Below are 17,399 nucleotides of genomic sequence, written 5' to 3'. Positions count from 1 at the left end.
TAACCTAACGCTAACTAACTCTGTTAGTTAGTTGTTACACTGACATGTGGGTCCCAGCCGTCAGGTTTGACCTGGGCTGGCGCCTTTGACCTGCTGACGTCACCTTGACGCACTGCTGACGCAATAACTAATTTCTGGATTTATTTTTTTATACAGGAAATTCCAGAAAATGCTCTAAACTTCTAAAATTCATAGAAAATTAACCGTAACTCAGAATGAAATAATTTATATATGAAAAATGATCAGAAAAATCCAATCTATCCATCTGCACTGGTTTCATGCATGTTTAAGCTACTTAACCTTGATGTTCATATCAAAACATGATAATGCACTTTATGAATTCATAGTTTGAGTTTGAATTTGAATCTTTGGTTCAAATAAGCTCAAACCTTCCTGTTCTTAGCTGCATTAGCCCAAATCACAGCATATTGCCATGTCATGATCATGCATCATATTGTGCATTGCATTGATTGTATTTCTTCTCTGTTGCCGGTATTTGCCCCCTCTCGATAGACGTGTTCTGACGATGAGTTCGATGACACCGATGAAGAGCTATATTATCTTCAGAAGTGCCAGGCAAGCAAAACCCCCTTGTTCATTCCGATATAATCCCACCCTCTCGCTCCTGCTCTCTTTTAATGCATTAGGACAACAACGATTCAACTGTACTTGCTGCGGTAGCTGAACCCCTTTATCCTCTGCATGACCTGTCATTGCCACAGTAAATAGATTAAACCCACTGGCATGAGTAGGAGTTGTTTGAGCCCTGTTGTGCCTACTCATTCATGCTTGTTTGTCATGCCTGCTACTGCTTAGAATTGAGTCAGGTCTGATTCATCAGGGATGAATCAGAGGTGTGTGAACATGTCCTACTATGTGTGAGCTAAGTGTGTGAACACGATTTGGTAAAGGTAGCGGTGAGAGGCCATGTAGGAGTACATGGTGGGTTGTCTCATTGCAACCGTCCTCAGGAACTGAGTTTTGTGTTTGTGATCCATGAAACAGCTACTACCACGCATTGGGCCCGAAACCAATGGACCCTCTCGGCTTCTTAATCACCCTTGTTCTCTGTCCAGGAGTTGCAACTAGTTTTTGGTGTTTGTAGGATATGTGTTGGAGGCCGTGGGCAGCGCTGACCCGAGGGGTGGGCTGTGATGCGGTAGATACACCGTGGCACGGTGTACCGGGCGCCCGTTTGGTGTCTCGGGAACCCCGTTCACATCGTTTGGGGCTGTGAGCGAAACCCCGGCCGGATCTCCTTGCGGATGGAACCCGAATAGGCGATAAACCTGGACTAGAGACTTGAGTGTTTAGGTAGGTCGTGGCTGACACCCACGTTGGGCTTCCGCTTGAAGGTTGCCGAGTACATGTCATGTAAACGGCGGTAAGTGGTGAGACCATGTGTGAAGAAGTACACCCCTGCAGGGTTAACATCATCTATTCGAATAGCCGTGTCCGCGAAAAAGGACTTGTGGGTTGCCTCTACAGTTCATAGACAAGTGAAAGTGGATACTCTAAAATACGCAAGATAAGCGTGAGTGCTATGGATGCCGTTCTCGTAGGGAGACGGGAGCGGATCCATACTGGTGTATTGATATGGTGAATATGTGGACTCGTGTGCGCTACCTCAAAAGAGTTACTTGTAGTCGTAGTTCAGGATAGCCACCGAGTCCAAGCTCGCTTGCTATAGTTAAACCCCACCATCCCCTTTGTTGAAAATGATGCATATGTAGTTAGTTCTGATGTAAGTCTTGCTGGGTACATTTGTAGCCTATTTTATGTTTTTGCAGAGAGAATTCGGTCTCGCTAGTAGTTCCGCGTGGACTTCAACGTTTAGCTTGATACCTCAGCTACGATCTTGTGCCCTCGGCAGAATCTGGTAGATAGTCAGGCTTCTCAGCCTCTTTCATTTGTAGATGTCTGTACTCAGACATGTTAAGCTTCCGCATGTGTTTTGACTTGTATGCTCTGAATGTTGGGTCATGAGACCCATGTTTGTAATATCTCGCTCCCCGGAGCCTAGGGAATAAATACTTGAGTCGTAGAGTCATGTTGTGATGCCATGTTGTATTTGCACATATCGAGCATATTGTGTGTATGTTATTAAAATGCTTGGTATGTGTGGGATCTGACTATCTAGTTGTTTATCCTTGGTAGCCCCTCTTACCGGGAAATGTCTCCTAATGTTTCCACCGAGCCATGATAGCTTGCTACTGCTCCGGAACACTTAGGCTGGCCGGCATGTGTCCTTCTTCGTTCCTGTGTCTGTCCCTTCGGGGAAATGTCACGCGATGAATACCGCAGTCCTGTTAGCCCGCTATAGCCCGGTTCACCAGAGTCCTGCTAGCCCAGTGCTACAGCCTGGATTCACTCGCTGATGACCGACACGTTCGATGTTGGGTCATGGATGCCTGTCCCTGTAAGTTTGTGCCACTTTGGGTTTATGACTAGCGATGTCAACCCGGGCTCCTTATCATATGGATGCTAGCGACACTGTCATATACGTGTGCCGAAAGGCGCAAACGGTCCCGGCAAAGGTAAGGCGACACCCGTGGGAATACCGTGCGTGAGGCCGCAAAGTGATATGAGGTGTTACATGCTAGATCGATGTGGCATTGAGTCGGGGTCCTGACAGGGGCCAGATCGTGGAAGTCCAGGCCATAGTAGAACATGAGCCCCCGGACGAACGGGTGAAGAGGAAAACCCAGTCCGCGGAGGAAATGGGGAAGAAAAACAACCCTCTCATGGGGCCTGGGGGTGGGAATGAGTTGCCCCACATCTGGAAGCCGGTGCGCGATGTCGTCAGACAGGTATCCGGCTTTCCTTAGCTTTTTGATTTACCCCACCATGATGGAGGAGGCCATCCATCTACCTCCCGCTCCAGACATGATTGGAGTAGGTTGAGGTGGGAAGTGAGGGCTTGGGCGTTGGAGCTCGAGCGCGCAGGGACGGATAAGCAAAGGAGGAAGAAGGCGTAAATGGAAAGGGTAGATCCTTGTCCCCTTATATGGGCGGCCGAAACTACGAGCCCCCACCGGCCTAATAAAACTCGCTTATCTCCCAAGCGCCGCGGTTAATGGCGCAGTTGGGTTACCCACGCCTGTATTGATGAGAATCCTAGATTAAGGGGACACGATCTCTTCCTTAACAAGACGTGCCAAGAAACCGCCTCACTAAAACGCGCTGAGGTGGAACAGTGAAATGATTCGAATGAAGGCTTGGCCGTGGCGTGATGTCACACTGCGAAATACGTCAGCAGATTAGATTTGTGCAGAAATTATTCTCTCTACGGCGGTATGTGGAACTTATTTTTGTAGAGCTGGACACTATCCTTGTGTTCAACATCTTCTATGAAGTATTCGGAGGAGGAACCCGCCTTGCAATGCCGAAGACAACTTGCGCGCCGGACTCGTTGTCATTGAAGCCTGGTTCAGGGGCTACTGAGGGAGTCCTGGATTAGGGGGTGTCCGGATGGCCAGACTATGACCTTTGGCCGGACTCCTGGACTATGAAGATACAAGATTGAAGACTCCGTCCTGTGTCCGGATGGGACTTTCCTTGGCGTGGAAGGCAAGCTTGGCGATACGATATGAAGATCTCCTCCCATTGTAACCAACTCTGTGTAACCCTAGCCCTCTCCGGTGTCTATATAAACCGGAGAGTTTTAGTCTGTAGGACGAACAACAATCATACAATAGGCTAGCTTCTAGGTTTTAGCCTCTCTGATCTCGTGGTAGATCAACTCTTGTACTACCCATATCATCAATATTAATCAAGCAGGAGTAGGGTTTACCTCCATCGAGAGGGCCCGAACCTGGGTAAAAACATCGTGTCCCTTGTCTCCTGTTACCATCCGCCTAGACGCATAGTTCGGGACCCCCTACCCGAGATCCGCCAGTTTTGACACAAACAATCATAATCCCAGGTATAATGTGTCGCCCTTCCTATGTAGGTGGTGAAGGGTCCGATGGCTAGCCGGACTGATGAATCTGCCGAACTAAAGGGGCAACTTGACGTGGCGGATGCCGACATCATGCTTGTCAATAAGCGACTTGACGAGTCACAAGGTATGCAATTTCTCCGCGGACACCTGGTAAGGGGGCTTGATGCCCGTGCCTTACAACATGTATGCTTGATGCAGATGGTGCTGCTGCCATAGAGAACCTCCGGGCGGAGCTCGCCCGAGCCAAGGAGCAGGCCAGAAAGAGTGATGCGGCTGCCATTAAGGCAGCCGAAGAGCTAAAAGCCGAACAGGCTGCTCACTGCCGAAGCAAGAAGGAAATGGCCGAGATGGCCGTGAAGTTGAAGAATTCTGCCGACCGCTGCAAGCTTCTTGAAAAAGAAGAACGAGCGGTGCAAGAGGACCTAAAGAAGGCCACTACCGAGGCCAAGGATGCTCGCTCTGCGATGAGAGCTATGAAGGAGCTGCGTCAGGCCGGAGATATCGCGGCTGGAAAGCCCTTTCTGCTGCGGAGGAAATTCGTGGATCCTAAATATGCTCAGTTGGATCGGCTGTGGAGTGCGGAGGATGCTTATCTGGACTTGGCGGCAAGTGCCGCGGACACGGCCGAACACTTCCGAGATCAAAAGGATCACGAAATGGGAAAAGGTTTTTTGGTCACAGTTCCATAATCCAGAGCACCCACTTCCATTAACCGATCGCTTGGCCGAATGGGCGGAGCTGAATAGGTTATCCGGACTTGCCATGAAGGATGTCATGAGTCTTTTGTGGCTGAAAAGGCCCAAGCCGAGGAGTTATTTTGGCTTGGTGCAGTAGTTCCTTGGTGCGGTGCCGCATATCAATGCAATGAGGAGGTCGGCATGCATAGAGGGTGCGCGGATGGCTCTTTCCCGTGTCAATACATACTGGGCGGAGATGAAGGCCACCGATGTTGCATCCCAAGATTCGGACGAAAGCCGAGTACCTGTTGAGCACTATTTTCAGGAAGTTCTGCAGGGCGCTCGTTTAATAGAGACGCAGTGCTCGAAGGATATTATGTTCGAATAACATGTATTATTGTGAAACAATGTATCGATGGAATATAAAAGCTTTTTACACTTGTGCCTTTCAAGAACTAAAACACCTCCTGTGCGGCCGCTAATGTATATGTATATATAACCTGAAAGATGGCAGTCTTCGGCTTCAGCCCCCACAAATATAATGCGGGGCTGTTTGTAAAAGACACATTTTCACACTTGATCCAACGTCTTGGTCCTATAATGGAGGTGGTAGCGCAGCAAACTAGGCAACCGGACTATAATGCTTTATCACTTTCACTTAGCCATAGGAGTTTGACAGTGGGGCTACTATATAGCCCCTAGGGGCACCGCACTCACCCGAATTCGGGGCGCGTATGTGCCTGACCGGGAAATGGCCCTTCTTCAATGCGGAGGAATCCTATAGATTCCAGCGGGTCATCGAGTGGTTGACTAGTCTCGCGCTATATCATGACAGTCAGTTTTCGGCTTTCTCTACTGAGGTGCTCGCCTGGCCGAACCGGGGCACAATCACAGTAGTTCTCCTGGTGCCGGCTTAGCCGATAGAGCAGAACATAAGGCAGCAAAACACAGGAGCCGGGCAAACCCAACATTTGACCAAAGACATGATTCAGAGCGGATGCATATAAGGCCTAACTCGAGACGCCGAACACTCCCTAAGGTATTCGGTCTTTATGAAAACAGGCCGAACAACGCCCTTGGTAATAAGCCCCTGGTGTCTAGGTACGCGCAAAATTCTGACGTGGCCCATGCCAAAATGCCAGCCTCCTCCTTAGTTATGGCAAGAAACTAGGGGATGTGTATCAACAAGAGACAATAAAAAAGGTTTACGCAGGGTCTTAATCTGAAAAGAATCCTTGACACGGGTCCCTACTGCACGTCTGCGCCTGTGTCTCCGTTGTGCCGTATCCTGGACAGGTGTAGCACGGTGTTCATCTGTAAAAGAGGGGAACTTAGTTGAAAAAGATCATGCGAAAATGTACGTTATACTAAATAAACAAAGTACAATTCAAAAAATGAATAAAATTGAGCTTTATTGTCTCTTGTTGTACATGCGCGGAGCCCCTTGTACAGGGGTATGCGGCTAGCAAGCCCTTGTATGTTTACGCCGGACTCGTCTAGCCGTGTCCGGGGTCTGAACGACCTGTTTAGGTGCTTTGATTGGTGAAGCCGGCTTAGTGTGTGGCTGTCAAGGCAGTCACACCATCTTCCGCGCTCGAGGAACACTCGGTATTTCCCTTTAAGGAGATGATGCCTCGCGGACCGGGCATTTTAAGTGTAAGGGATGCATAATGTCTTATTGCGTTGAAGTGGGCGAAAGCTTCGCGTCCCAGTAGTGCTTGGTACCTACTTGTGAACGGGGCGAGGTGGAAGGTTAACTTTTCGCGGCGGAAGTTGTCGGGTGAGCCGAACACAACTTCTAGCAGTAGAGAGCCCGTACAATGGGCATATGGGCCTGGCATTACCCCTTGAAAGGAAGTGTTGCTACGGCGAATTTTGGTTGGGTCTATACCCATTTTGCGGATTGTGTCCTGGTATAGCAGGTTTAGATCACTGCCGCCGTCCATTAGGACTTGTGTAAATTGGAGTCCGTCAATTACCGGATCTAATATCAAGGCAGTCCATCCTGCATTCCGGATACTTCTAGAGTAATCCTGATGGTCGAAGGTGATTGGTTTTAACAACCAGTGGCGGGACTCCTCTGGGATAGGCCGTGTGGCGCGTACCTCTATGGGCGCCGCTCCTTTTGTCACGTGAAGTGAGTTTACTGTTATGACTTCTTGTGGGAAATTCTTTTGTTTTCCGGTGCTCTGCTTGTGGGGTTCGTCATCGTCCTCGCTTGGTCTGTCGAGCCCCTTGTGTTCGGCGTTGAGTTTGCCGGACTGCTTGAAGACCCAACAATCTCTGTGGGTATGGTTTGCAGGCTTCCCGGGAGTACTGTGGATTTGGCATATCTTGTCCAAGATTTTGTTTAAGTTAGATAGCTCGTCCCTATTGTCCTTAAGGGGCAGTTTGTTATGATTCTGCCGAGAGCTTTTGAATCTGGCGTTGACTGCCGTGCTCTTCGGGCTGTTTCCCTTTGTCCGGCGCTGGTCCTTATTGCATCATGGTTTCCTGTTTCCATCCCTGAATTCGGATGTACTTGGGTCACTGGTACTGCATCTTGCCAGCCAGCTATCCTCTCCCGTGCAAAAGCGGGTCATGAGGCTTGTTAATGCGGCCATTGTTCCAAGGTGTCTGGCGAGCCATTCGTCTCGGACGTTGTGTTTGAAAGCTGCCAAGGCTTCGGCGTCCGGACAGTCGACTATTTGGTTCTTTCTAGTAAGGAATCTGTTCCAGAATTTTTGGGCTGACTCTCCGGGTTGTTGAGTTATGTGACTTAAATCTTCTGTATCTGGAGGTCGGACATAACTCCCTTGAAAATTTGCCCGAAAGCATCCTCGAGCTCTTCCCAACTTCCAATGGTGTTTTCGGGGAGGCTTTTGAGCCAATGCCGGGCTGGCCCTTTGAGCTTGAGGAGTACGTATTTTATGGCGTGGAGGTCATCTCCTCTAGCCATGTGTATGTGGAGGATGTAATCCTCAATCCAGACTCCAAGGTCTGTTGTTCCGTCGTATGCCTCTATGTTTATGGGCTTGAATCCCGCTGGAAATTCATAATCCAGAACCTCATCGGTGAAACATAGGGGGTGTGTGGCACCCCTATATTTAGGTGTACCGTAATATTCAGATACTTGATGTGTTGCATTGCTTACTAGAGCTTGCTTTCTTGGCCCGTAGATAGATCGAACTGGGCCATCTTTTTGACGCGAATCCGTGTGTGGGTCGCGTGTCGGCTTGTGAGGGAGTCCTGGATTAGGGGGTGTCCGTATGGCCGGACTATGACCTTTGGCCGGACTCCCGGACTATGAAGATACAAGATTGAAGACTCCGTCCCGTGTCCGGATGGGAGTTTCCTTGGCATGGAAGGCAAGCTTGGTGATACGATATGAAGATCTCCTCCCATTGTAAACGACTCTGTGTAACCCTAGCCCTCTCCGATGTCTATATAAACCGGAGAGTTTTAGTCCGTAGGACGAACACCAATCATACCATAGGCTAGCTTCTAGGGTTTAGCCTCTCTGATCTTGTGGTAGATCCACTCTTGTACTACCCATATCATCAATATTAATCAAGCAGGAGTAGGGTTTTACCTCCATCGAGAGGGCCCGAACCTGGGTAAAAACATCGTGTCCCTTGTCTCCTGTTACCATCCGCCTAGACACACAGTTCGGGACCCCCTACCCGAGATCCGCCGGTTTTGACACCGACATTGGTGCTTTCATTGGGAGTTCCTCTGTGTCGTCACCTTTAGGCCCGATGGCTTCTTCGATCATCAATCACGACGCGGTCCAGGGTGAGACTTTTCTCCTCAGACAGATCTTCGTATTCGGCGGCTTCGCACTGCGGGCCAACTCGCTTGGCCATCTGGAGCAGATCGAAAGCTACGCCCCTGGCCATAAGGTCAGGTTTGGAAGCTTAAACTACACGACCGATATCCACTAGGACTTGATCTTCGACGGCTTCAAGCCGCGACCGAGCGTCCCGCATTGTCTCGATGGGCATGATCTAGCTCTGCCGCCGGACAGCGCCCAGAGCGCCGCTCAGGTGTCCACTCCGACCATTAGCCCGGAGCCGACTACACTAACCAAGGACGGACGGTTGGACGCCGCCCCAGGAGCCGCAATCTCTACGGCGATAGAGCCAAATACCAGCCTAGTCCTTTGCAAGGCCCGTGACTGCAAGGTGCCGGACTCCGTTTCGGACTCCAAATCTTCCGCACCCCTTCCGATCGAACCCGATTGGGCTCCGATCATGGAGTTCACCGCCGCAGACGTCTTTCTGCACTCGCCCTTTGGCGACATCCTGAACTCACTAAAGTCTCTATCTTTGTCAGCAGAGCCCTGGCCTGACCACGGTTAGCATGGATGGGATGCGGACGACGAAGAAATTCGAAACCCACCCACCACCTACTTGGTAGCCACTGTCGACGATCTAACCGACATGCTCGACTTTGACTCCGAAGACATCGACGGTATGGACGCTGATAGAGGAGATAAACAAGAACCAGTGCCTATTGGGCACTGTAAAGCCACCTCATCACACGATATATACATGGTGGACACACCTAACAAAAATGACAACGAGGATCAACAGGGCGCAACCAGGGATCGCTCCCTTGAAAAGCAATCAAAGCGGCGGTGTAAGCGCAAGGCCAAGCCCCACCTCGACAAAGACCCAGCCATAGAGCAGGGTGAATCAACGGAAGACGAACATGCCATCGAGCAACCGTCCAAACAGGGCGGACAATCCGAACAGCCCATCCCCGGGAAAGATAATAGTCCGGACGATCTCACGCTGGACAAATTGCTGGAGCATCAGAACCTCCACCAAAGGCTCATCGCCACCGCACGTAGCCTGAAAAAGCAGAAGCGGAGGCTCAAAACAGCGGAAGATGCACTCAAAATTAGATGGGGCAAAGTGCTCAATACCGCACACAAGTACGGCAATAGTCCTCACACAAAGTGCTATCCGAAGAGGAAACTACTACCGGAATTTGATGAAGAGGCCATAAAGCTCCACAGTCAAAAAATAAGGAAGCCACAAGGTCGGATAGACGACCCCACGATCGATCTCAAGCAACAGGGGGCGCCGCAGTCCATACGGTGCGCGATCTGTCCAAGAATTCGCATAAAAAAACTGGCCCAACCAGATCCATCTATGGGCCAAGAAAGCAAGCTCCAGTGAGAAATGCAATGCAAAAAATATCCAAACATCGCGGCACACCTAAATACAGGGGCGCCTCACATCCCCTATGTTTTACCGAGGAGGTGCTGGATCATGAATTTCTAGCGGGATTCAAGCCCGTAAACATAGAAGCATATGACAGAACAACAGACCCTGGAGTCTGGATCGAGGATTACATCCTCCACATACACATGGCCAGAGGAGATGACCTCCACGCCATAAAATACTTACCCCTTAAGCTCAAAGGGCCAGCCCGGCGTTGGCTTAAAAGCCTTCCCGAAAACACCATGGGAAGTTGGGAAGCGCTCGAGGACGCTTTCCGGGCAAATTTTCAAGGGACCTATGTCCGACCTCCGGATGCAGATGATCTGAGTCATATAACTCAGCAGCCTGGAGAGTCCGCTCGGAAACTCTGGAACAGATTCCTCACTAAAAAGAATCAGATAGTCGACTGTCCGGACACCGAGGCCTTAACATCTTTCAAACATAGCGTCCGAGACGAATGGCTCGCCAGACACCTCGGCCAAGAAAAGCCAAGAACAATGGCCGCATTAACAAGCCTCATGACCCGCTTCTGTGCAGGAGAGGATAGCTGGTTGGCAAGAAGCAGCACCAGCGACCCGAATACATCCGAACCCAGAGATGGAAACGGGAAACCGCGCCGTAACAAAGAACCTCGCCGGATCAAGGACAACAGCCCGATGAGCACGGCAGTAAACGCCGGATTCAAAAGCTCTCGGCAAAATCAGAAAAAGCCGCCCCCCAAAGATGACAGGGACGAGCTATCCAACCTCAACAAAATCTTGGACAAAATATGTCAAATCCACAGTACTCCGGGGAGGCCTGCCAACCATACCCACAGAGATTGTTGGGTCTTCAAACAGTCCGGCAAACTCAACGCCGAACACAAGGGGCTCGACACACCAAGCGAGGATGACGACGCACCCCACAAGCAGAACACCGGAGAACAAAAGAAGTTCCCACAAGAAGTCAAGACAGTAAATTCACTTCAGATGACAAAAGGGAAAAACAGAACGGCGCTTACAAAGACACGCGCCGTACGGCCAGCCCCAGAGGAGCACCGCCACTGGTTGTTACAACCAATCACCTTCGATCATCAGGATTACTCCAAAGGAGCCCGGAACGCAGGCTGGACTGCCTTGGTCGTGAATCCGATCATTAACGGACTCCAATTTACAAAAGTCCTTATGGACGGCGGTAGTGACTTGAACCTGCTATATCAGGACACAATCCGCAAACTAGGGGTAAACCCAGCTATAATCCGCCATAGCAACACTTCCTTCCAAGGAGTCACGCCGGGTCCAGATACCCAAAGTATGGGTTCCCTTTCGTTAGAAGTCACGTTCGGCTCACCCGACAACTTCCGAAGCGAAAAGCTAACATTCCACATCGCCCCATTCGTAAGTCGCTATCAAGCGCTACTGGGACGAGAAGCCTTCGCCCGCTTTAACGCAATACCGCATTATGCATCCCTTACACTTAAAATGCCCGGTCCACGAGGCATCATTTCATTACAGGGGAATATAAATTGACCCCCAAAGTACGGGCAAAGGTGCGGCCGCCTAGACAGCCGCCCACTAATCCAGCCCTACTATCCCGGACACGGCTCGACGAGTCCGGCGTAAATGTACATATGCTTAATAGCCGCATAACCCCGTACAAGGGGCTCCGCGTGTTCACGCCCGGAGACAATACGGCTCAATTCTTGCTCCAACTATATTTTGTTTATTTTAAATATAGATTTCTCGCACGCTTATTTTTTACTAAGTTCCTCTCTTTCGCAGACGAACATCGTGCTACGCCCGTCCAGGATACGGCACAACGGAGACACAGGCGCAGACGTGCAGCAGGGACCCGTTTCAAGGATTCTTTTCAGATTAAGACCCTGCGTAAACCTTTTTTACTGTCTCTTGTTGACAACATCCCCCGGTTTTCGCTATAACCGAGGAGGAGGCTGGCGTCTTGGCATGTGGCCACGCCAGAATTTTTGCGCGTACCTGGACACCAGGGGCTTTTTTACCAAGGGCTCTATTTCGGCCCGTCCTCATAAAGACCGAATACCTTAGGGAGTGTTCGGCGTCGCGAGTTTGGCCCTATATGCATCAGCTCCGAATCATGTCTTTGGTCAAATGTTGGGTTTGCCCGGCTCCTGTGTTTTGCTGCCTTACGTTCCGTTATATCGGCTAACGCGGCACCAGGAGAACTACTGCGATTGTGCCCCGGTTCGGCCAGGCGAGCACCTCAGTAGAGAAAGCCGAAAACTGACTGTCATGATATAGCGAGAGACTGGTCAACCACTCGATGACTTTCGGAATCTTTAGGATTCCTCCGCATTAACGAAGGGCCGCTTCCCGGTCAGGCACACTCGCGCCCCGAATCCGGGTGAGCGCGGTGCCCCTAGGGGCTATTCAGTAGCCCCACTGTCAAACTCCTATGGCTAAGTGAAAGTGATAAAGCATTATAGTCCGGTTGCCTAGTTCGCCGCGCCACCACCTCCTTTATAGGACCAAGACGTTGGATTAAGTGTGAAAAGGCGCCTTTTTGCGAACACCCCCGCATTCTATGCGTGGGGGCTGAAGCCAACGACTGCCATCTTTCAGGTTATATACAAATATATACATTAAACGGCCGCACAGGAGGCATCATAATTCTTGCAAGCACAAGTATAAAAAGCTTTTATATTCCATCAAAATATTCGTTTTACAAATAGCACACGCTATTCGAACACAACATCCTTCGAGCACTGCGACTCTATTAAACGAGCGCCATGAAGAACTTCCTCAAAGTAGTGCTTGGCAGGTACTCGGCTTTCGTCCGAATCCCGGGATGCAACAACACTGGCCTTCATATCCGCCCAGTATGTTTTGACACGGGCAAGAGCCATCTGTGCGCCCTCTATGCACGCCGACCTCTTCATTGCATCAGCATGCGGCACCGAACCAAGGAACTGCTGCACCAAGCCAAAATAACTCTTCGGCTCCGGCTTCTCCGGCCACAGACGACTCGCAACATACCTCATGGCGAGTCCGGATAACCTGTTCAGCTCCGCCCAGGCGGCCAAACGGTCGGATACCGAAAGTGGGCGTTCTGGATTGTGGAACTGCGACCAAAAAAGCTCTTCCAATCCATGGTCACCTCGGCCGCGGAAGTGTTCGGTCGCGTCCGCCGCACTAGCTGCCAAATCCAGATAAGTGTTTTCCGCACTCCACTGCCGGTCTAACGGAGCATACTTGGGGTCTCCGAACTTCATCCGCAGCATATAGGGCTTTCCAGACGTGATATCTCCGGCCTGACGCAGCTCCTCCTTCATAGCTCTCATTGCAGAGCGAGTATCCTTGGCTTCGGCAGCGATCTTTTCAAGATCCTTCTGAGCCGTCCTATCTTCTTGTTCAAGAAATTTACAGCGGTCGGTAGCATCCTTCAACTTTATGGTCATTTCGGCTATCACCTTTTTGCTCTGGCAGTGAGCAGCCTGTTCGGCTTTTAGCTCTTCAGCCGCTTTAACGGCAGCCGCATCACTTCTCCTTGCTTGCTCCTTGGCTCGGGCAAGTTCCACCCGAAGGTTCTCCACGGCAGCAGCACCATCTACATTAGGCACATATATATAAGGCCCGAGCATCGAGCTCCTATTACCAGGTGTCTTTGGAACATACCTTGTGCCTCGTCTAGCCGCTTATTTACAAGCGCGATGTCGGCATCTGCTACGTCAAGTTGCCGCTTTAGCTCGGCAGATTCATCAGTCCGGCTATCCACCGAACGACTCGCCACCTTCATGGAAAAGGCGACATATTATACATGGGGTTATGATCCTCTGCGCGCCGTCACCCTTGACGACACACAGAGTCTCAGGGGCTACTATTTATACAGGGCGCATTTAATATGCGGCTCTACCAAAAGGTACAACTTTTTGCGTACCTCAAAGCCTGTTAATAAACTCCTGGCAGCCTCGTACAATCTTCTTTCCGCGGATGAAATCCTTCCAATCACCATATTCATTAACATACGGTGTTCTTCTGAGATGGACGCCCTCTCAAGCAGATCCTCAAGCCCCTCCGACTGTGCACCAGAGGGTCCCGGACGAGCCTGACGACCTTTTCCAGGATCCGGACTTGTGAAGACCATTCGAGACGACACCTCAGGGTCGCCTGCCTCGTGAGACGGTGCAACAAGAGGAGGCGTTTCGCTCTCTATCATCTCCGGACGAAGATCCCCTGAAGATGAGCTCTGCTGAGAAGGGTTGAGATCCGAACTGCAAGGTAATGTTTCGGTTATCTTCCTTAGAAATAAAACAGGAGTGTCATTCATTATGGAACCCCTCCCTTCACTTACGTCTCGGGGGAGAGCGGGTCCCCCTTAGGGGGCGATTCGGCCGGGGCGTTCTCCGGTGCCGAACCCTCTGGCGAAGATTTCTTCCCCCGTTTTGAGGCCATCACCTCCGGGTCTTCAGAGGCAGTCCTTTTCTTTCCCTGGTCGGGGGAATTTTCGATTCTTCCCTTCCTAACAGCCTCCTTCGCGGAGGCGGTAGCCCCTTGGTTCCCCCCTTCGCCTTCCGCCAAAAGCACGACCTCCAGCATCCTGGTTAGCATGGGATTCGGCGCGGTCTCGGGCAGGGGGGCTGGACACCTTATAAGCTTTGCCTTCACTATCCACTCCTGTTCAAAGGACAACTCTATTAAGGTAATTTTGTGATGAAAATATGGATGGTGTGTCCAAATATGGGGCTACTTACCTTAGCATCCGGGCGATTGCAGCTCAGACCTGCGTCCTCGGACAAATCCGGACACCTTTCTTGTGATCCGAAGAACAATTTGTACATATCCACGGGTGTCACACCCATGAAATGTTGGAGGACTCGCGGTCCCTCCGGATTAAATTCCCACAGGCGGAGAGGTCGACGTTTGCAGGGCAATGTGCGGTGAATCAGCATGACTTGCGCCACTACGGTCAAATTCATATCTCTTTCTAGAAGATCTCGAATGCGGTCCTGCAGCAAGGGCACGTCTTTGGGCGGCCCCCAGATAAGTCCTTCATTAACCCATGACGCTAGCCGTGGTGGGGGACCCGAGCGAAAAGTAGGTGGCACCACCCATGTGGTGCCCCTGGGGGCTGTGATGTAAAACCAGCCCCGTTGCCATAAGCCGAACTCCTCTTGAAAAGAGCCCTCGGGCCATGGAGCGTCGGCCATCTTGCTTATTATAGCTCCTCCGCACTCAGCATGCTACCCCTCGATCATCTTCGATTCCACCTTGAAGGTTCTTAGCCACAATCCAAAGTGAGGAGTGATATGGAGGAAGGCCTCACACACGAAAATGAATGATGAGATTTGGAGGATGGACTCCGGAGCTAAGTCGTGAAACTCCAGCCCGTAATAAAACATAAGCCCCCTCACGAAGGGATCAATCGGGAAGCCTAGCCCCCGAAGGAAGTGAGATACGAACACCACGCTCTCACCGGGCTGGGGATTGGGAATGGCCTGCCCTTGAGCAGGCAGCCTATGCGAGATTTCGCCGGCTAGATACCTGGCATCTCTCAGCTTTCCCACATCTTCTTCCGTAATGGAGGAAGGCATCCACCGGCCTTGAAGGTCGGAGCCGGACATCGTTGAAGGTCCCAAGCGCCTATAACTAGAGCTTTGGGTGTTGGAACTCGAAGCAAGGGGTGGATTCGATTGGATTGAGAAGGAGGGAGTCGAGCCCTGATCTCTTTATAAAGGAGTTGAATACTAAGAGCCCTCCCCGAAACCGTTTGAGACTCGCTTTCAATTAGGGAGTCATACCAAAGGCACTATTGGGTTACCCACGCCCGTATTGATGAGAATCCCGGAATAAGGGGATATGATCTCTGCTTTGACAAGATGTGCCAAGGAAACTGCCTCGCTAAACACGCTGAGGTGGAACGGTAAAACGATTCGAATAAAGGCCTGGTCGTGACGTCACACTACGGAATACATCAGCGGATTAGATTTGTGCAGATATTATTCTCTCTATGGTGGCATGTGGAACTTATTTTGCAGAGCCGGACACTATCCTGGTGTTCAACATCATCTATGAAGTATTCGGAGGAAGAACCCGTCTTGCAATGCCGAAGACAATTTGCGCGCCGGACTCGTCGTCATTGAAGCCTGGTTCAGGGGCTACTGAGGGAGTCCTGGATTAGGGGGTGTCCGGATGGCCGGACTATGACCTTTGGCTGGACTCCCGGACTATGAAGATACAATATTGAAGACTCCGTCCCGTGTCCGGATGGGACATTCCTTGGCGTGGAAGGCAAGCTTGGCAATACGATATGAAGATCTCCTCCCATTGTAACTGACTCTGTGTAACCCTAGCCCTCTCCGGTGTCTATATAAACCGGAGAGTTTTAGTCCGTAGGACGAACAACAATCATACCATAGGCTAGCTTCTAGGGTTTAGCCTCTCTGATCTCGTGGTAGATCCACTCTTGTACTACCCATATCATCAATATTAATCAAGCAGGAGTAGGGTTTTACCTCCATCGAGAGGGCCTGAACCTGGGTAAAACCGGCGGATCTCGGGTACGGGGTCCCGAACTATGCGTCTAGGCGGATGGTAACAAGAGACAAGGGACACGATGTTTTTACCCAGGTTCGGGCCCTCTCGATGGAGGTAAAACCCTACTCCTGCTTGATTAATATTGATGATATGGGTAGTACAAGAGTAGATCTACCACGAGATCAGAGAGGCTAAACCCTAGAAGCTAGCCTATGGAATGATTGTTGTTCGTCCTACGGACTAAAACCCTCCGGTTTATATAGGCACCGAAGAGGGTTAGGGTTACACATAGTCGGTTACAATGGTAGGAGATCTACATATCCGTATCGCCAAGCTTGCCTTCCACGCCAAGGAAAGTCCCATCCGGACACGGGACGAAGTCTTCAATCTTGTATCTTCATAGTCCAGGAGTCTGGCCAAAGGTAATAGTTTGGCTATCCGGACACCCCCTAATCCAGGACTCCCTCACTCACCCTTGATGACCCTTGAGCCATTTTCGAGGTGCTCAATATCCTCAAGGAGTCTAGCATGAGAAACTTCAAGCATAGCATTTTTAGTTTCAAAAACATTGGCCACCTCAAGAGCTCTATCATGAGATTCCTTCACTCTAGATAATTCTAGAACAAAAGTCTCTTCAAGAGATTCCTTGGTGGTTTGTTCAAGTTCAAGAGCTTGAGAGAGGTCTGCAATCTCATTAGCGTAATCACACACATGACCTTCCATTTTCTCAATGGTGACCTCATGCTCCTCGAGATGAGATTCCAACATCTCAATATATTTCTTGCCCTCAATGTCAATAGACATGATTTCCATGAAGTTGGAACGAGCAATTTTATTCTTATGAAGAGCTTTAAAAAAAATTCTTCCTTAATTTTTAAGGAAGCAACATTATCATTCTCTTCATCATTATCTTCATCCTCATTAGCATTAACACCATCATCAAGAGACATATTGGGGTTCAAAGTAGGAGATACCTTTGAAGCCTTAGGCATAAGGCAAAAAGCAATAGATGATGATGTAGGATCCCTTGAAGCACCGTCCAAGACCACATCTTGTTCCATGGATTGTTCGGTTGCCTCTA

The sequence above is a fragment of the Triticum aestivum genome, chromosome 6B (genome assembly GCF_018294505.1).
Source record: "Triticum aestivum cultivar Chinese Spring chromosome 6B, IWGSC CS RefSeq v2.1, whole genome shotgun sequence".
In the NCBI taxonomy this organism is placed as follows: Eukaryota; Viridiplantae; Streptophyta; class Magnoliopsida; order Poales; family Poaceae; genus Triticum; species Triticum aestivum.
Note: the sequence above shows the minus strand (reverse complement) of the source record.